The sequence below is a fragment of the Siphateles boraxobius genome, unplaced genomic scaffold (assembly GCF_051911475.1).
Source record: "Siphateles boraxobius isolate OS27281-9 unplaced genomic scaffold, OSU_SipBor_1 2, whole genome shotgun sequence".
Taxonomy (NCBI): Eukaryota; Metazoa; Chordata; class Actinopteri; order Cypriniformes; family Leuciscidae; genus Siphateles; species Siphateles boraxobius.
In genome coordinates, this window is record NW_027508810.1 from 8,777,862 (window position 1) to 8,799,901 (window position 22,040).

Sequence of the window (22,040 nt, forward strand, 5' to 3'; positions counted from 1 at the left end):
GTTACGTTGCCTTCATAGCTGTAGATTACCTAAGTTTGTTTTTATTTAATAAATACATTTGTTATGGAACCTTGTGCATCTCTGTCATCTCCGTCGGACCTAAAACATTACAACAGAATAAACACGTTTCCTATCATACACAAAATACAATATGAGCACACTAAATAATGACTGTTTGAGTTGAACTGTTACTGTGTAAGATGTCAGGGTTGTTTACAACTAGAGTTTCTCTTGTTTGTGTGTGTTTGTGTAGATATGTGACACTTCAGGTGTTGATGTGTGTTTGTTTGCACATGTGCTCCACATATATAGCCTGCCCCAGATACAGATCCGTTTTCTGATATTCTTGCCTTTAAAATAACCTCTTCTACCGATATCCCCTCTGCTCCGCTTTGTATTGATCCCCAGCAGATCCAAAGGTGCCTCACCTTCAAACATAGTTGAAAATAGCTTTGAGTGGTTTTATATCAGCTGAGATACCTTCAGTCACAAGGAGAGCTTCTTTAACATTGTAAAGACATGTTTTCACTGGGTTAGCTTGTACATGGGTGGCAGCAGAAGACAAGCTCTAAGAAGCACTTCAGTCAGATAACAAAAGAAAAAAATGACAAGGCCTTGGCCCCACATTGCCCTGATCACAGCCCGGTGATGGACAAGTCAGCTAAATTAGACACTGGCCGTCACTTTCTGCATCCTTCTAACGGTCTAGGAGTGCTCGGTGTCTGTCACCTCAGCCGTGTTTCAAAGGTCTGTCTGTCTATCGAGGTAACAATCATTCCAATTTCCTTTCGATGAAACGGTTGATTGACGTCTGACGGGATTAGTAATGAAATATTAATTTTGCTGTTAGGCGGTGGTAAGGGATGAACATTAATTATGTCTAGGAGGGGATGATAACATTTTTTTTTTTTTTTTAAATCTGTGCAAAATGCCTTCATGCATTTTTAAACATGACATGAAGAAAGCCAGACTGGCGTAACACTGCAGCCAGTCACCAGTGTTTATTCATTCATCTGAAATGTTTTTAAAATCAATTTCTAATCTTGTTTTAGTCTCTTTCTCTCTCTTTAAATATATGTACTATGATCCAAGTACAGTATTTTAATTTTGGGAAACATGTAGTGCCCTATTTTAAGGATCTAAGCGCATGTTCTAAAGCTCACGGCGCAAGTGCACTTAGGGTGTGTCCGAATCCACTTTTGCTAATTTAACGACGGGAAAAATGGTTGATGCACCCGGTGCATGGTCTAAAAGGCTTGTCCCTATTCTCTTAATGAGTAATGGGTGTGTTGTGTGCTTTATGTGCAATAAACCAATCAGAGTCTCATCTCCCATTCCCTTTAAAAGCCAGTTGCGCTCAAGCCATGGCGGATTTGCTATTTACATGGCGGAATTTGACAGTGGAAAGACTGAATGCTTCTCAAGAGCACAAACGGATCTGCTCGTCTGCGAGGTTAAAGCGCAAGCAGACCATCTACGGGACAAGCCGGATTCCACCATTTCTTTATACAATAATCGTTTACATTGCAATCCTTTTATTTCTAGTATTTGGCATGTTTGTGTGTTGCTGCACGTCCCTGTGTGTTTTAATAAACAGAGTGTACATGTGTTGTGGACCCGCCAATAGGCTCATATTACTAATGCGCTCTTTAAATAACAAAAAAAATATACTGCACCATTGACTTTAGACCAGGTTTCAGTTGGTCAATGGCGCCTGAACAATGCGCCTGAACACACCTCGTTTTCAGACCAGCACGACCATGACGCACAGATGGGCACAAATGCATTGCTATTTAAACAAAGTGGCGCAGAACTTGAAAATGATAACTGCGTCAGGCTGAAACTAGCAAAAAACACTTGCGTCGCGCCTGGGGCTGCATTGCGCCGGGTGGTGTATCATAGTACTTTTACTACTCTACAACAAATGATATCTTGACTACATCTCAAGAAACATGTTCCTTGTTACTTTGAAGTTACTTACCAACCATAAATGAAATAAATAAAGTTGAATAAGGGTGTCAATAAGTGAGTCAATCAGTATTATATTATTTATTTATTTGCAACTTCAAATGGCTGCAGTTGAATACTCATAAAATAAAATAAAAAAATAGAAATACAATAAACAAGGTCCCATTATTTTGAGGTAAATGTGTTCAAAAGTTTTCAAATCTTTAAGGAACGACACTACCAAACACTTTTTTTCTGCAATTAAAGGTGCAGTGTGTGATTTTTAGCGACATCTAGCTGTTCGGCTACGAGCTGCACTAAGGGCTCAGCCCACTGCTTTCGAAGAAGCTACGGTGTCTAACATGGGACAAACATATCGTCGTCTGAGTCAGCAGAGAATAGCCAGAGTAAGCCAAGAGTATGTAACATTGTCACTGTTTCTGTACCACAGTCCATTATAAACCACATCATGGATAAAGTTTACAAACCCATAGTCAGGTGAGGATCAAGGGTCTTAATATATAATATAATAATAGTAATCAGCTAATTGTCTCACAAACGTAACCAGCACATTTCCCCCGCACATAGCAAACCCATAATACAGCGAGGGAGAAGAACCACTTGAAACTATGCAACTATATATTTTTTCTAACAGGGTAGTAAAAGTTTAGCTGGCTAAATATGAGCTGTTACTGTGGCTGAGCTGGTTAAAGCGTAAAGCCTTGTTTAAACTCGACGCGTCCGCATGAGCCCAAAGGTGTGCGCGTCAAAAATGGCATGATTGTAACAGCACGCGCGCCTCCGCATCTCCTAGACACCATTTACTACACACAATAGGCTTTTTTTCTCTGATTTTGAAAACTCTTCGCGATTGACTTAAAATGCTTCCAAGATCGACTTGTCGACCGCGATCGACGGGTTGGTGATTCTTGTAACGTTACTGTTTTACGGTCAATGACAAGAGTACTAATCAGCTGTCTCACGAACGTGCAGCACATTTATCCCCACATAGCAAAGCTATAACACGGCGAGGGAGAAGAACTACATGAAACAATCCAACTACATATTTTACACCACTGACAAGGGAAAAGTCACTACTCACGGTGTCTATGGCTAGCTTCTAGCTTTCTGCTGCTTCTCTTTCAAGGTAGTGACGAAACGCGCTCTGTAGCGCTGTTTGTTCGCGTTCGGCTACGGTAGAAACATGACATCACAACATGTCGACCTTCATAGTGGGGTGCCCACGGTTATGTAGATATAAATGTCTCATTCTAAGGTAATAAAAACATTACGGTTTATTAAGTAAGTTCTACCAAAAAGACTCGGGAGAGAAGATACTGTACAATTATGCATTTTATTAACAACCCAGCAAGCAATATATGCAATAAAGTTATTTGGCGTAGACCCCGTCCATAACTCGCGATCCGAGGGCCTACGGATTCTGCATTTCCTGCCTGAAGATGAAGGCAGGGGCGCAGCCAACCCCCCCTTGGGGTATTGGAAGGGACCAACCTGGTGGTGGTGGGAAGGATGGAGTGAAGACAGTCTTGGTGGAGGTGAGGAGGATGGTGGTAAGTGAAGCCTCAGCATCTGCGAACTCAGACGAGTGTAAGTAAGGATCTTTTATACTTCACGTATTAGAACGCGATTGGATAGATGAGAAGGTAATAAATGACGTAACAATTGAGTCTTCCTGGCAGAACTTGCGCTACGCTTTCATTTCTACCAAAAAGACTCGGGAGAGAAGATACTGGTGGAAGAATAATTCCACTGGACGGAGCCCACCCCCAAAGAACGTAAAAGAAAAGTATACCCACCAGCCGTAAATTATGTAGTTCCTAAAATAAAGAAAGAAAAAGAGTTAGCGAACAGCTGGGTAGACATGGATGTAACAATTTCCGTAGACAGTAGGATATTATAGAGTTCCGTCGATATTGTCGTGGGAACAGTAACTCTATAATCTAAAATGTGGAGTATGCTTTACTTTATATGCTAGATACTTTTCTGCTGCTGTAATTACGTTATACTTTACGCATTGCTGGCGCTTATTTTTATATATTTATTATTTTTAAACGCTGTGTCACGCTAAGAAGAGGCTGCGATGATCCACGCAGAGACAAAGCCACGCAGAGACGAGGCCACGCTGAGCCACAGAGAGACAAGGCCACGCTGAGCCACAGAGAGACAAGGCCACGCTGAGCCACAGAGAGACAAGGCCACGCTGAGCCACAGAAACGAGCCCACGCTGAGCCACAGAGACAAGGCGACGCTGAGCCACAGAGACAAGGCCACGCTGAGCCACAGAGACAAGGCCACGCTGAGCCACACATAGACGAGGCCACGCTGAGCCACAGAGACAAGGCCACGCTGAGCCACATAGACAAGGCCACGCTGAGCCACAGAGACGAGGCCACACTGAGCCACAGAGACGAGGCCACGCTGAGCCACATAGACAAGGCTACGATGAGCCACGCGAAAACGAGGCCACGCTGAGCCACAGAGACAAGGCTACGATGAGCCACACAAAGACGAGGCTACGCGGAGCCACTTAGACAAGGCTATGATGAGCCACACATAGACGAGGCCACGCTGAGCCACAGAGACGAGGCCACGCTGAGCCAAAGAGACAAGGCTACGATGAGCCAAACATAGACGAGGCCACGCTGAGCCACAGAGACGAGGCCACGCTGAGCCACATAGACAAGGCTACGATGAGCCACACATAGAAGAGGCCACGCTGAGCCACAGAGACGAGTCCACGCTGAGCCACATAGACAAGGCTACGATGAGCCACACATAGACGAGGCCACGCTGAGCCACAGAGACGAGGCCACGCTGAGCCACATAGACAAGGCTACGATGAGCCACACATAGACGAGGCCACGCTGAGCCACAGAGACGAGGCCACGCTGAGCCACAGAGACAAGGCTACGATGAGCCACACATAGACGAGACCACGCTGAGCCACACAGAGACAAGGCCACGCTGAGCCACGCATAAGACGAGGTTCACTGAGCCGCTAGGCCGCTAATGCTGCGCATGAACGAAAAGGGGCATAGAAAAGCCACTAGGCTGCGCGAAGCCAGACCCCTAAGGACCGTATTGCCAGCGATAGGCGCAAGGACGAATTATTCAAGCTGAGACCATCGCCAGATAGATAACGCATGACACCACCACCAGTAGTTGCATAGATATTTACCTGAAACGTTACTGGAGAGCTTGCTGAGCTTCGAAGATGACCGTCTGCCCAGTCTCTTAATAGCTGAAGTAGAAATGCCACGATCAGCTGCTGTAGTGGCTGCCCCGATCCTGAAGAAATGACCAGTATACTGGGAGGGATATATAGACTGCGGCTTTTGAGGACGGAAACTGATAAGTCCTGAACCAGCTTAGAGAGGAGTGCTCCATTCGTTAGGATAAATAGAGGGGAATTTAATCATAGATAAGAAGGGACAGAATTTATTACTAATTTATAAATGATAATGTGATACAGAGCCTTGAGAGTCATTCTTAGAATTCTTAAGAAAGCAAGTAAAAAATGAGGTGAAAAACTTAAATCAGAAGAGACCATGTGGGAAATTGGAGTATTTAGCTCCTGGAGTGAATCCCCTGGGTGCATGAGCCATGTACGCTGTAACAGACACAGCTACAATCTGGATACAACAATAGGAAAAGAGACCATTGCGAACGGGGGTTAATAAAAGGGGGTTGGATGGATTTGCTTGTCTTACTTAGTGTGTAATGTTGCCGTTTAAGCATAACCAACACCTGCAAGGTTACAACGCTCAAAGTTCAAGCAATGGGAGAATTCCATTAAAGGAATTGCTTTTAAAGTCCACAACAAGGCTGAGAGGAGCTAAACGACATTCCTCCTGGGTTGGTGCCTCACAAACCTAATTTTGCATGAATCTGCCCACGGGATATGATTTATAGATTATCTAGACATAATAAGCCAATCAGTGACTAGAGATAGCTACGATTGAGCTACATAATTCATCAACGACCATTCGGAATATTGTCTATACATTGAACTTCTTGAGTCTCCATCCTGTATGATTCCGGTTGAACAAAGCGAAAAGTTTTAAAATTGTCAGTGAGCGGTAATCGAAGCTACAAAACGAGCTGTTGAAACTCCGACCCCTGTGCCGGGAGCAGCAGCTCTACCACATCCAAAGGGATAGACAAAAATGATATGCTTACTCACCCTTGAAATGACCATTCCAGCATGCTATTCAAAATTATCTGTGGGGCATTCCGAACCAGACCCTGCATACACCCACCACATATTGATTTTCGTAATTGAAGACGAGGAAGGAACAATCAGCCCTGATCAGGATGCGAAAAGAGGAATCTAAATGATACTTGATCTGTTGTTTTTTGAGCGTAGAATCCTTTTCTCAGATGCGCAGCATATGCCTGACATGACTGCCAAGTTGCTCTTTGCAGAAATAGCCCCATTCATGGCTGGCAGATCACTGGCCACAACAAACAGTTGAGACTCTTGAAAAGAAAGATACATGAACATGTAAATCATACAGTAGAGCAAAGGCAATGTACCTCGAGTCTACTTCGCTGATTAGTTCTGGTGATTGGAATGACTTGATAAAACTAATATGACTGTTAGTTCTAAGGAGATAGCAGTTTTTGGTTAAGTACATGAGGTCTTTGACCGGAGCATCCTCCTTAGTCTGCATTTCTCTGTACATTAATGTGGAAATACCCATCACATAAATTATTTCTATCACACATATCAGTGGATTAAGTAGACACCAGGAAAGTTTGAGTATCACAGCAATTGAACACATTTTCCAATATTGAAGATCTAATTTTAAGTATTAAGGGACTTATTATGAATTAAGTAGGCCTAAATATGTTATAAAAAATATTTGTTTGTGAATTACAACACTTGTAATTACTGCCATTGTAGAGATATCCACTACAGTATGCATAACAGTTCTTAAGTAGGCTACAAAATTATTATTATTTTTTTTTTTTTCAATCAGTTACTCAGTTGTTAGTGGGTATTTGCAAACTTTCCACTATACTGTGGAATATCGGTGACGGGAAACGTGCTACGAACATTTCCCCTTTAAGTCGAGCTATTCAGCGCCGTTGCAGTCTGCATCAGACCAGATCAGTAGTAATTAGGAACACTCCACATCACCGTGGAGACCGATTTGAACTCTGCCGCTGGTGTAGGAAGTAATACTACGGAGAAATACTTACCCGGATGAAGTTTAATCGTGATAAAGGGGACATATTAGCAGTGGCTGGTGAAGCGCCTACCAAAAACTTGAAAAACTGACTTGAAAGCCTTGGAACTGGAGCTTGAACTTGAAATCAGCGAGAGAAGATCGCCTCTCGTGACTTGTTAAGTTGCTGATTCATGACGGTGGATCGTGATCTGCGGGATAATGGCACCCGTGCAGACAGCGATGTTCTTTGCTGGGCAAGTTGTTGAGGATGACATTGCAGTTCTCTTCCTACCGGATTATCCTGGCTGAGCTGACGCTGTTGAAACTTTTGATGACGTGAAGTGGAATCTGATGGATTACCCAGGGTATTTTAGCCTAGAGGAGCAGAACTTCTCATGAGAGGCCTCATGGCGAACTCAGACGAGTGTAAGTAAGGATCTTTTATACTTCACGTATTAGAACGCGATTGTATAGATGAGAAGGTAATAAATGACATAACAATTGAGTTTTCCTGGCAGAACTTGCGCTACACTTTCATTTCTTTATACACCACTGAAAACATAGTTAAGGATGTCATATTGCATTTCTGTTAATAGATACTCAAACTTTTTACCCATTGCACCTTTAAGCAAATTTTTAATAATCTTAATCTTAATCTTAATAGGTCAATATAACCCTTCTTATTAAATTAGATATTATTGTATTTCGGTAGTGACTAATTTGGGGGAGGAAAAATATTCCAAAACTTTCTGTAAATATACAATATGAGAAATAACTGCACAATTACTAGAAATGTGTGCCTTGGATATCATATAATTTGCATAAATACAAAATCTGTGGAAAAGGACATATATTTCTGACTGAACCAATTCTGTAGAATATATATATATATATATATATATATATATATATATATATATATATATATATATATATATATATGGGTGCCTTTTATTCCTATTTACTCCTACTTTTGCTGGAATATTTTTCATCAAATGTCCAGGTTTTGTGTAGGCTACTTCATCCACCGCTGTGTCTCTTTCACCGATAGACCTCCTCACCTACTGTATCAAGCACACATGATTGCTTGATGTATTCTGGCAGGCCACCTGCTGTCTGAAGAGAGCGTTTCAGTGCTCACACCATCAAGCTGTCCACCCTGCCAGACCACCGGGGACAAGAGCATAACACAACTGATCTTATCACTTCCAGCAGGGGCTTGAGAAGGGCAGCCATGTATCGCTCACACCAGCCACATGTTTATATGTTTATACGTCATTCTAGCTCCTCTTCAGCGTGATGTGGTCAGACAACACCAGCGGCCTGCTGTGAGTGAGAGTGGACACATTGGATTGTGTTGTGACCCGTTTAGAAACAAAGAGTGAGTGTGATGCTGTTGGTTAACGTGAGTAATGAATTTCCTATGGACTTTTTTTTATCAAAAATTTTTATCAAAGTTTTTTGGAGTAAAACGAAGGAAACCTTACTCAGCATTTTTGACTACTGAATCTTGTATATTTTTATTTATAAAAATAAACCTGATATTGTACAATCTATTACATGGTGTCTGAATAATATACTTTACAAACAGAGCACTAAATTGCATAGCAGTGTGATTGGACTCATGAAACAATCATTATACAATACTGACATCCAGTGGTGTAATATAAAATTACAGGCAAAATTGCAATGAATAGATGTGTCAGAATGCAGTTTAACATGTGCACAATTACTTTACATATACACTACCAGTCAAAAGTTTTGCATTGGTAAGATTTTTAATGTTTTTAAAAGAAGTCTCTTTTGCTCACCCAGGCTGAATTTATTTGATTAAAAAAACAAAAACAAACAAAAAAACATTATATTGTTAAATATTATTACAATTTAAAACACCTGTTTTCTATGAGAACATAATAAAATGTAATTTATTCCTGTGATCAAAGCTGAATTTTCAGCATCATTACTCCAGTCTTCAGTGTCACGTGATTTTTCAGAAATCATTCTAATATGATGCTTTCGATGATCAAGAAACATTTCTTATTATTATCAATGTGGAATACAGTTATTTACATTTGTATTTCAGGATTCTTTGATGAATAGAAAGTTAAAAAGAACACCATTTATCTGAAATAGAATCTTTTGTAACATTAAATACCGTTCAAAAGTTTGGGGTCAGTAAGTATTTTTGGTTGGGGAATAAAATATATCAATAATTTTATTCAGCAAGGATGAATTAAATTGAAAAAGGTTACAGTAAAGTGTAATTTTATAAACAATTTAAATGTTCTAAAAATTCTATTTTAAATGCTGTTCTGTTGAACTTTCTAAATGTTGAATTTTAAATGTTGAACTTTCTATTCATCATAAAATCCTGAAAAAGTTTTTATTTGTCCTACACTGTATTCAACATTTATAATATTAATGAATGTTTTTAACATCAAATCAGCATATTCGAATGATTTGTGAAGGATCATGTGACACTGAAGACTGGAGTAATAATGCTGAAAATTCAGCTTAGATCACAGGAATAAATTACACTTTACTATAAATTAAAATAGAAAACGACTCGGTTACTAACGTAACCTCGGTTCCCTGAGAGGAGGGAACGAGTATTGCGTAAGTAGCTTACAGCAATGGGAAAACTCCTTTTCTCGAGAATATTGAAGTCTTCATGTAAAACGCATTGCAGCTGCACAGCTGACAGCAATGAACGAAGGAAGCTCGGTCATTGGCTGTGCTGCGGCAACTTGCTCGAACCAATGACGGGGCGACTCTGAATGCGCGACCAATGAGCGCGCTTCGCGCCCGCGCGCGTCAGAGCCCACCAAGATGGGCGTGGCCAAGAGCTATTTATTGGGCGCCCCGTCATGAGAGTTCTTTAGGTTAAAACGACTGAAGCGAACTAACCAAGCACAAGCACGGCAGCTTACGCAATACTCGTTCTCTCCTCTCAGGGAACCGAGGTTACGTTAGTAACCGAGTCGTTCCCTTTCGAGAGGTCGCTCCTATTGCGTAAGTAGCTTACGCAATGGGAACACCATGCAAAACGCCGTGCGTGCTGAACTTCGCCTTATGATAGCCAGAGGCAGGTGCCTGAGCTGAAAAGCAAAGTTATCATCCAACTAGCCGGCAGAGGCGAGCTTTATATGTGGGAAAAATACAGAGCGGCTAGAAGGCGCTCAGTGTGACACAAGCACATACATAATCTAGATATGAACTCGTAGTTCAACTAGTATCATGCTGATAGTACATTGGAATGCAATGTCGGGACCTGTAGGTTGTAGAACCTGATAAATGTGGACGGTGAGGCCCAGCCTGCCGCCGCACAAATATCCTCGATCGGTATCCTGCTCGACCATGCTCAGGAAGAAGCCACACTCCTGGTGGAGTGTGCTTTGACTCCCCAGGGGCATTGAAGTCCCTTAGCTTCATAAGCCAGCACTATAGCCTCAACTACCCAGTGAGAGATTCTCTGCTTTGAAACGGCGGAACTTTTCGTACGGCCGCCAAAGCATACAAACAGTTGTTCTGTCTGTCTGAATAGGGCAGAACGGTCCAAATACACTCTGAGAGCCCTAACGGGGCAGAGTAGATTAGCGTCGTGTTCGTCTGCTGGAAACGATAGCGCAGTTAGGGAGATAACCTGTGCTCTGAAGGGAGTGGTGAGCACTTTAGGAATATACCCATGTTTCGGTCTAAGGACGACCCTGCAGTCGTTAGGTCCGAATTCTAGGCAGGCAGCGCTTGTCGAAAGCGCGTGCAGGTCGCCCACTCTCTTGACCGAGGCGAGTGCCAGCAAGAGCGCAGTCTTGAGCGAGAGCTGTTTAAGGTGCACGGTTCGGAGTGGTTCGAACGGGGGCCCTTTAAGAGCGTCTAGGACAGTAGCTAGGTCCCAGATCGGCACTGAGGGGGGGCGTGAAGGGTTCATCCTCCTAGCGCCCCTTAGGAAACGAATAATTAGGTCGTTTCTTCCCAATGGACGTTCCATTACAGGGTTGTGTGACGCTGTGATGGCCGCCACATATACTTTGAGCGTGGAGGGGGTGCGGCCCGCCTCCAGAAGCCTTTGTAGAAAAGCGAGTACGTTCGTAATCTCGCATGTCTCAGGGTTCAGGCCCTTGACATTACACCAGTCACTGAACACTTTCCATTTCTGGGCATATAAGCGTCTCGTGGAGGGCGCCCGCGCCTCAGCGATGGTTTTTAGCGCTCCGCTCGTGAGGTTCCTGGGAACCCGTTGAGGGGCCATGCATGAAGGGCCCACAGATCGGGGCGGGGATGAAATATCATCCCGCTGGCCTGACTGAGGAGGTCTGGCCTCAGTGGAATCGGCCGTGGTGCAGATTGCATTTGCATCAGATCTGGAAACCATGTTTGGTTCTTCCAGAGTGGGGCTATCAGAAGCACTGCGTTTTTCTCCTCTCTGACCCGACTAATGACCTGTGGCAGCATCGCGATCGGGGGAAAGGCATATAAGGGGCGGCTCGGCCAGCTCTGGGCGAGGGCGTCCGTGCTCTTCGTGAAGAAAAGAGAGCAGTGCGCGTTCTCCTTGGAGGCGAAGAGGTCGTGCTGGGACCAATGAGTCTCCTGGCCATTGAATGCATGGAGCTCGACCTGAGTCCACCCTGGCGATTTATGTACGACACTACCGTCATGTTGTCCGTTCGGACCAGGACGTGTTCGTTTTTTAGATGAGGAAGCAGGGCTCTGAGAGCCAAAGCGACCGTTTTCATCTCCAGACAGTTTATGTGTAGGCGCTTCTCCGGGTTTGACCAAAAGCCGGAGACAGGCCTGCCCTCGTAAAGGGCCCCCCAACCTATTTTGGAGGCATCTGTCGTTATCATCTTTCTCCTTGTGTTCACACCCAGACTCACGCCTGACTGGTACCAGTCGGCGGCTTTCCAGTGCGTCAGGGCTTTTATACAGCCGTGGATCGCTCTGATTAAAAAGTGGCCCGAACGCCACGCGTGAATAGGGACGCGGCTCTTGAGCCAGCGTTGGAGAGGGCGCATATGCACAATCCTAGCTGGAGTACGGCCGATGCTGAGGCCATGAGACCGAGCATCCTCTGAAACCGCTTGACGGGGGCGCGCGCGCCCGCCCTGAATGATGTTGCAAGGCGCCGGATGGTGAGCGCGCGCTCTGATGAGAGACACGCTGTCATTTGCATCGAGTCTAGAACTATTCCCAGGAAAGAAATCCTCTGGCTGGGAGATAGTATGCTTTTTGCAAAATTGATTCTTAGACCCAGGCATTCTAAATGGCTGATAATCCAAGATCTGTGTGTTATTAACTGACTCTCTGATTGTGCTAAGACCAGCCAATCGTCGAGATAATTCAGTATTCGCACTCCCCTTCGTCTCAAGGGGGAAAGTGCTGCGTCCATACATTTCGTGAATGTACGGGGAGCCAGGGACAGGCCGAACGGAAGTACTGTGTACTGGTAAGACTGTCCCTCGAAAGCGAATCTCAGAAACGGCCTGTGATGAGGCGCTATTGGAATGTGAAAGTTCTTTCAGATCCACTGAGAGAAACCAATCTCCTGGGCGTACTTGCGCGAGGATATGCTTGGTTGTTAACATTCTGAACGAGCGAATCATTAGTGCTTTGTTCAGGTGTCTGAGATCTAGGATAGGGCGGAGACCACCATCCTTTTTCGGGACGAGAAAATAGCGGCTGTAAAAACGTGCCTCGCTCATAGAGGGGGGAACAGTTTCCACAGCGCCCTTTTCTATTAGTTTGCGCACCTCGGTGCGTAGAACCTGTGAACACTCCTTTCTCACTTTCGTCTCGAACACAGTCGTAAAACGTGGTGGTCTGCGAGCGAACTGGAGCGAGTATCCGTGCTTTACTATATTCAATACCCATTTCGGCATATCTGGAATGTTTTCCCATGCCGCTGCGTGTACAGATATGGGCTGAATACAGGCTAGGGGCGGGCCGCTGTGACGTAGGGACCCGACCAGCGAATCGCCTGAGCTCGTAGCTCTCAGAGGCGCGGGCGCGCGCTGAGCAGCTGAGTGAATGGGCGCGTGTGTGCTTACAACAGCGCGCGCTATGTCTGTAAAACTCGCAGCCTGAGCTGGGGTTGTGTTTGACACTGTAAGGACAGTGTTTATAAGTGGGGGTGCATAAACAGTGGTAGGCACACGCGTCACTTTTATAATGTTTCCCGCTTTTACTGGGGATGAATTCATAACTGTGTGAACAGTGCTTGTGTGTAGTGGTGCGTACATGACCGTAGGCACGTGATCTACATTCATGGGGCGCGCAGCCTGAGCTGGGAATGAATTTGGCACTGTTTTGACAGTATCTGGGAATGCACACTTTGTGGACATGTGAACCCTTAGTGACACAGGCAGAAAAAGACTCTTTTTGTGTTTTCTGTGCGTCGCCGTAAAAACGGCGTTTGTTTGCAGGTGAGCGAGCTCTGTGACTGGCCCATTGACTGCTGTATGGACATTTCCAGCCGCCTGTAAGGGGACTGGGTAATGTTTGAGCTTTTGCAGAGAGAGTGGTCCGGCTTTTGCGAGACACGCACTCTCTCTTCTCATTCCTGTGGCTAGGACGGCTTTCGAGGCTCAGGGTTCAGCACAATCTTGGGCTGAGGACCCCGTTGCTCAGGAGGCGGCTTGCGGTTGTGGGAGCGCGAGCGGCGTCGAGCGTCAGCATGAGGCGCGGGCTGAGAGGCGGTGGGAGCTGTTCTAGCCCGCTGCGGCTGTGGCGGTCTCTGTCTGCTCTGCGATGAGCTGGAGCACTTGGGCAGGTAATGCCGCATAGCTTGTGAAGCGTTCTGGGCCTCAGTGAAGCGTTCGGCGAAACCTTTAACCGCCGGTCCAAACAGCCCGCTGGTGGAGATAGGCGCGTCGAGAAACGGCGCCTTATCCGCGTCCTTCATCTCCGTCAGAGTCAGCCACAGATGGCGCTCGAGAACAGTCAAATTAGCCATGGCGCGGCCAATAGACTGGGCGGTGGCCTTCGTGGCTCGCAGAGCTATATCAGTTGCGCTGCGTAGGTCCTTAAAGGCTTCGGGTTCGGGGCCAGACTCGTCCATAGAGCGGAGAAGCTTAGCTTGGAATACTTGAAGTACCGCCATTGAGTGAAGCGCTGATGCAGCTTGGCCGGCGGCGGCGTAGGCGCGACCGGCGAGAGCAGAAGTAGTGCGGCAGGGCTTCGAGGGGTGGGAAGCTTTGGCTTTCCATCCGGTGGTGGAGGGCGGGCAGAGATGATTGGCCACGGCCTCCTCGAGGGGCGGCGTTCCCTCGTAGCCTCTTTCCTTCGCGCCGTCCACAGAGGAGAGCGACGAAGAAAAAGAAGGCTTCAGACGCGCAGAGTGGGGGGCTTTCCATGACTTGGTCAGTTCGTCATGAACCTCCGGGAAGAAGGGAGAAGGCCTTTGCCGAGGGGCCTGCTGGCGCCCCTGCAGAAACCACTCATCCAGTCGGCTTCGGGTTGGTTCTTCGGGAGAAGACCAATCGAGCCCGAGGTCCTCTACGGCCTTCGAGAGGACGCGGATAATCTCCATATCCATGGTGGAGCCCCCGCTCGTGCTAGCTAGCATCGACGGGGCGGGGTCGAGAGTGGAGCCCGGCAAGTCGTCCGATGCAGCGTCGATGGACAAGCTGTCATCCATTCCCCCATCGTCCTCGGATGCGCCGAAAGTCACAAGGCCCACCGCTCTGCTAGAGGGGTGTGGGTCCGGCTGGGTGAACTGAACCGGCGGTGGGGAAGGCAAGAGCGGCGGTGAAGCACGCGGAGACTGGCTCGGCGTGACGTCACTGAGCTCCGGTTCAGGAAGCCTCTGTGAGCGGCGCTTTTTCTTAGTGCGCGGCTCAAACAGAGGGGTGGCGGCGATGGGCTCGCTCACGGCGAAAGCGGCGAGGCGAGCCCGCAGTGCGGAGAGACCCAGGTCATCACATTCCGGGCATCCGCCCTTGGTCAAAGCAGCTTCTGCGTGGTCCCGGCCCAGGCAGTGAGCGCAGATGATGTGACGATCCCCGTCCGGGAGAAGGTCTCTGCACGACGCGCAGGAAGGCATTTGAAACAACGCCTCAGAAAATTGCTCTTTTACAAGTGTCGCGGGGCGAACAGATGTAAAGATACTTGCGTGTGTGGCACGCCGGATGGCTCAGTAGGATGGCGTTCGAAGGCGGCTGAAGGTGCCGACGTCCTCGTAGCAATCCCGCTGGTATGCTTTTCGACGGCGGCGAAGGCTTCAATAATCCGGAGGATCCAGCGAAGAAGGTGTTCGCTGAAGGAGATTAAATCTAAAGAACTCTCATGACGGGGCGCCCAATAAATAGCTCTTGGCAACGCCCATCTTGGCGGGCTCTGACGCGCGCGGGCGCGAAGCGCGCTCATTGGTCGCGCATTCAGAGTCGCCCCGTCATTGGTTCGAGCAAGTTGCCGCAGCACAGCCAATGACCGAGCTTCCTTCGTTCATTGCTGTCAGCTGTGCAGCTGCAATGCGTTTTACATAAAGACTTCAATATTCTCGAGAAAAGGAGTTTTCCCATAGAGTAAGCTACTTACGCAATAGGAGAGACCTCTCGAAAGGGAACTGTTTTTTTTAATTGTCATAATATTTAACAACATTACTGTTTTTTTTAAAGAAAGTATTAAAAATCTTACCGATCCAAAACTTTTGACTGGTAGTATGTATGTATGTATGTATGTATATATATATATATAATTTTTACTGTTGTAAAAATTGTAATGTGCAGTAGGAGAAGAAACGTCTCGGTTACATATGGTAACCCTCGTTCCCTGAAGGACGGAATGGAGACGTACGTCGTGACCGACTAATCTCGGAGCGACGGAATCTCGGAGCCAAGCCTGATAAGCTGGCCGCCCCGGCGGGTGGCAGCAGATATGGCGACGGGACGCACGTCTCCGTTCCCTCCTCAGGGAACGAGGGTTACCATTATGTAACCGAGACGTTCCCAATCATTCGGTCTCTCGACGCAAGTCGTGACCAACTAACAGGAATCCCTACCAAAGCGCCACAGCTTCTGCACCCTATCCAGCGCTCCGTGCAAGCCTCTACACCTTCTTGCCTGGAAGGACGATAGGAGGAGACCCGGACCCAGCCTAGGCCCGGATCTCAAGGTCGAGGGTGTTGGAGGACTCAACAGTTTTTTTCTCTCTGGAGTAATAAGGGTGCACAGTAGGCTGCAGCAAGCCGACAGAGCCGGACCTCTCAGAGCTTCTACCCGTTTAGGGTGATAACATGGCTCTACACATAGGCTATAATATCTAGCAAATGTGTTAGGTGTCGCCCAGCCCGCAGCTCTACAGATATCTGTTAGTGATGTGCCATTTCCCAGCGCCCAGGAGGATGCAACGCCTCTCATGGAGTGAGCATGCAACCTGAGCGGGCATCTCATCGCCGCGTGGAGCACCAAAGGAAACGACTGGTACATACTTCGAGGATGGTCCAGCACGTTCTGTTGGTGGCTCAACTGGCTGCGGAGCATGAGAGGGATGAGGGGTCCTACGGGGTTGGTTCCCCAAAGGAAGCACGCTCATCATATGTGGCGAACAGGACGGCCGAGGGACGTGAGAGAACGGCGTGTCCCCATGCCGTCTGCCCTAGAGCCCAAGGAGCCGTCGCCGTCCACCGGGCGGCGGAGGAGCGTCAAGGTGTCCACCGAGGGTACAGTCTCGTGGCTACCCCCCGGCCTGTGAGGGGCGATGGGGGTATGTGGCGAACAGGACGGTGGTGCGATTGCTAATAAGCAGCACCTGTGAAGCACACCGGTCACGCATCTCTCACGGAGGAGCGGAAGCATAAAGGAGGAGCGACGACGTTGATGATCGAGAGAGGAACAGGCCTGTATTTTAGTTGTGTTTGGTTTTTGTATTTGTATTTAATTTTAGCCAGCAGTCGTCCGCGAGGGGCTGCTGGCAGTTCCTTTTATGTTTATTTTCGGTAGCCAGCAGTTGTCCGCGAGGGGCTGCTGGCGGTATTTTGGTTTGTTTATTTTATTTTAAATAAAGTTTGTTAAATGTTCGCCGGTTCCCGCCTCCTTCTTCCCTGAACATTGCTACACCGTAATCCTCAGGTCTCCCGTGTCACTGCCTGAAGCAACCCTCTGGGGAGGATTGGATCAAGGCAGAGGCACGGGGACTCCGCCCCTTTGCAGGAATGAGAGTCTCGACCGCAGCTCCGAGATGGTCATCTTCTCACAATGGGTCTATAACGCATCCACGAACTCTGCCTCAGCGTGTTCGAGGCCCAGACACACGAGACAGCGATCGTGATCATCTCCTGACCCCATGTAACGACCTCATCCAGAAACGCACAGATAGAAAGTAATCTTGAAAAAGACAGTCACTGTGAACACAGACAGGAATGTGCACCTGTCTGTACGCTGCCTCTCTCTCACTGGCAGGTCTTACCAGCTGTAAAAACAGCTTTTAGACTGCTCTGAATGGCGCACATTACCAGCTGTTATTACAGCTTTTTGTTTTTGCTCAAAACCAGAAAAACAAAAAAGACAGAGAAGAGAGAGAGAAAGAGAGCTCACGCTGCTGTGCTATGACACCAGCACCAGGATGGAGAGGTCCGGAAAGATCGTGGATTCACACTCTGTAGACAGCATTCGAAGTGCTTGGCTCCGAAGCAAAAAGCTGAAGTGCAATCGCACCTTCTGCTCATTATATACCCGCGCTGCGTGAATGAGCAGCTGATCATGCAAATGATTGCACGCTAATGTGCACTGGCTTTTGTTTAGTTTCACTCGAAGTAGATTGGCCTCTCTGGCGAGATTTCTACTAGTCGGTCACGGCGTACGTCGAGAGACCGACTGATAGGGAACAAAAATTTGTTATACATAAAACATCGCAAACTGAAAAACAACCTGTGGAATATTGCCAAACTGCATACACACATACATACATACATACATACTGTTAATACATACATAGATACACTGATCAGCCCATCATTAAAACCACTGACTGTTGAACTGAATAACATTGATTATATAATTTCAATGGCACCTGTCAAGAGTTGGGATATATTTGGCAGCAAATGAACAGTCATGCTGCATCCAAAATCGGATACTGTAGGTTTTGAATTTGGTTTGAAACTTACTTTTACTTTCTATAAAGTATCAATGTGTGTAGTATGAATGAAATTTGAACACCTCCATAGACCTTATTCAGAGCAGTGCCATGACAGGTATGAAACCGAGGCTGTGAGGGAAAGAATTACCATGTTTTCAAAGGCATCCACTGTAAAAGCTGTATTTAAAGCTCGTAGATCACTTATAATTTTCCACAGCTCATATTGTCTTTTTTTGTTTTGTTTTTTGTCTACTGACATTTCTTGGAAAGATATTTTTGCAGTGATTCGTCAGGAGAACAATCCAAAAACACATTAAATAACTGTACAACCCACTGAAGAGATGCATGCCTATCCCTCACAGCCTCGCTTTCATTCCTGTTAAAAATCAAAGATGGTGCTGCTGTGAATAAGGTCTATTCACAAATCCTCTCTCGTGGACTCATGGGATAGTAAAGTTTCCATAAAATGCTCATTTCTGAATCTCGCCGGAAGTAGTGGGTCATTGGACTAGGTGCTTTTCGCCTACTGTTTTATGAATTACGACATAGCTAACACTCGGCTCACATACTGTTTTTCACCTACTATATATTACGGTGGCCGAGAGAGCTCCTTTGGCTGCAACTGAAGAAAACACATGCAAACAGAAAAACACCCGCAAATCGGTTTCACAACACATGTGTGCTCCTAATACTCACAACACAACCAGAGACGCACTTCAAAAGTTCACAACTCAACCAAATACAGAAACGCACTGCAAATAGCACAGACCACAATGGACATTTTTTTGCCAATAAATGACGAACCCGGTTGGGAAGTGCTTACAGCTCAACTTTATTTTATTGTATTATTATTATTTTTGCAAAACATACAGAGATGACATATTTATGACATACAACTTTGTATACAGTATACAAAGTGTGTTAACAATATGTTTAATGTCATCAGAATACCAATGAGAAAAGAACAATGAAAACTAAATACATAAATAAAAAAGATAGAGAAAAAGAATATGAGGGAAAGCTGTTAATCTATACATCAGTTAAATTGTACAAATTTTGTCATGTTATGTTTACATAAGTTTCATAAGAAATGTTTGGTAATGTAGGGTCCAAAGATGAGATGGCAAGTTTTAAAGTTGAGACACTCACACACAAATATATAACGCATATTTTTGTAATAAATTTACATATATTTGTATAAAATGTATATTTATTTTCAACAATTATGTTAACAGCAATAATAAGACATTTCTGGTAATAACAGCTATTCAGCTGATGGACACCGTGCTGTGTTGTCATGGGAACATCCCACGTGAAAATAACGAGGAAATTACCTTGTCTTTCATTGCTCCCTTCATCAAGTTCGTTCCAAACGGCTACATTATGATACACAAGTGTCCTTCTCCCTTCTCCCTCCAAAGTCCCCACTTCAAGGGCTCTGCCGTAAGCCCTTAGTAGGGAGTAGGGCATAGGGGATGCTCAAGAGCAGTAAGCACGTCCCAGCCAGGTTCGTCAGTTATTGGGGTCCCCTGGAAACATTTCCGTTGTGGTCTGTGCTACTGTGAGTATTAGGAGCACACATGTGTTGTAAAACTGATGAAGATGTTTTCTTAATTTGCGGGTGTTTTTCTATTTGCAAGTGTTTTCTTCAGTTGCAGCGCGTTGAGCTCTCTCGGCCACTGTAATATGGAAGTAGGCATATTCAGACAGTGTTATTTTTGAATTTGATCCACAGAGATGTGGACTAATTAACTAATTAGTCCTGGACTAATATGCATGTTTAAGTTGTTTAACTGAAAGCAACTTGCACTGGCTTACCTAAAAATATGTCATTGCCATTGTTTTGTCATTGCCTAATCCTGGCTTAATCTCCCTGTCTGTGAAACCATGCCTATGAGAAACAATTAACGTCCGAATAGGTCTAAACCAGGAAAATCATCGCAGTTTGTAGCCGCAGACCGGTTAGAGTGTCCATGTCCATAATGCCGCCTTTCCACTGCAGAATGCACCAACAATAGGCATGTGAGCATCGGAACTGGACCATGTAGCAATGGAACAAGGTCACCTGGTGTGATGAGTCCCATTTTCTTTTACATCAGGTGGGAGTGGAGGGAGTGTGATGCTCTGGACAATGATCTGCTGGGAAAGCTTGGGTCCTGGCATTCATGTGGATGTTACTTTGACACGTACCACCTACCTAGATTGTTGCAGACCGCTTACACCTCTTCATGGCAATGCTGATTGGCTGATGGCAGTCGCCTCTTTCAGCAGGATAATGCACTCTGCAGAAATTGTTCAGGAGGGGTTTGAGGAACATGGTTGAGTTGAAACTGTTGCCTTGGCCTCCAAGTTCCCCAGATGTCAATTGGATTGAGCATCTATGGGATCTGCTGTATAAAAAAATCCGATCCATGGATGCCTCTGTTGGCATGGAAGATCTGACAGGTGGTTTTAATTTTGTGGCTGATCAATGTACATGTTATGTACATGTCCCATTAATTTGGGCTCAAGTCTTAGTGACTTGATAGACTAAAAAAATCAAAAGGATTGTGTTTTGTGCTAGTCTGATGAGATCCTCCAGCATCCGTCCTGTCGTCGTTGTGATCGTACCGATCCCTCTCATTGGCGGCCTTCCTCTGCAGCTTGTACCCTCGAACTTTTCAATAATGATGTCTTTTCCAGGGATCTTTCCCTTCAAACCGTGTAATCAAAATATGACAAACGCAGTTTCATAATTTTTTTTTCGAGTGATATTTCCTCTATGATCGACTTTTCCATGGCGCACACAGGATTCTTCAGCAGCACATTTTGCATACGTTAATCTTCCCTACGTCTTATTTCCGGATCATCCAACCTTTTTAACCTTACTTGACAACTGATAATATTTATAGCCGACTTGCCCAGTGCCAAACAACATATGTATTGAGTGCTAATGTTCATTATCTCAGGAAAATGTAACAGGGTTTCTAATTCAGAATATGACTTTCTGTTACAAAACAGCATTGATTTAATACATTTGGACTGTAGGACACCAGGAGTTACAGTAAATCATGTTTGGTGAAATGAAAAATTATTATGAAAATGTTGGCAATTATTGCCATGGCGTATTATGTTATCTCTTTCTCTTTCTCTTTTCTCTTATCTCTTTCATAACATATTGCCCAAAACACGCAATATTGGCATTCTCTCCATTATTTTGGTGTAAAATACTGAAATGTATTACTAGACAGTGTTCAAGACTCACTATGGGCCCTATTTTAACGATCTAAAACGCAAGTGTCAAGCGCAAAGCGCAAGTAACTTTGTGGGCGGATCTCGGCGCTGTTGCTATTTAATCGGCGGGATAAATGACTCTTGCGCTCGACGCAAATCTAAAAGGGGTTGGTCTGAAGTAGCTTCATTATTCATGTGGTTTGGGCGTAACGGGAAACAAACCAATAAGAGCTTTATATCACATTCCCTTTAAGAGCATGATGAACATGATGAGGTGCGCTTGTTCCATGGGCATGGCGCAATACTATTATAACGGCGCATTTCTCAGCCAACGAGATCGACGTTCTCGTCAGGGCCGTAAAAGAAAGAGAAGTGACATTGGGGATGGGACAAACCCACCCAAATTAGCTTCGGTTAAACATGCATATAATAATTTGGGTAAATGTGGAAGCTATGCCTATTTTTCCCATCGTCATGGACACAGCAATGATTTCCCTGGAGGGAAAAGTCCGCTTTGCGTGGGTGCAAAATACGAATGATACATGCGTCGGTGTACAAAGTCAATTGCTCTGGGTGCAAGATAGGGCACTATGTTAAATGTAGCCTACTTTTTTT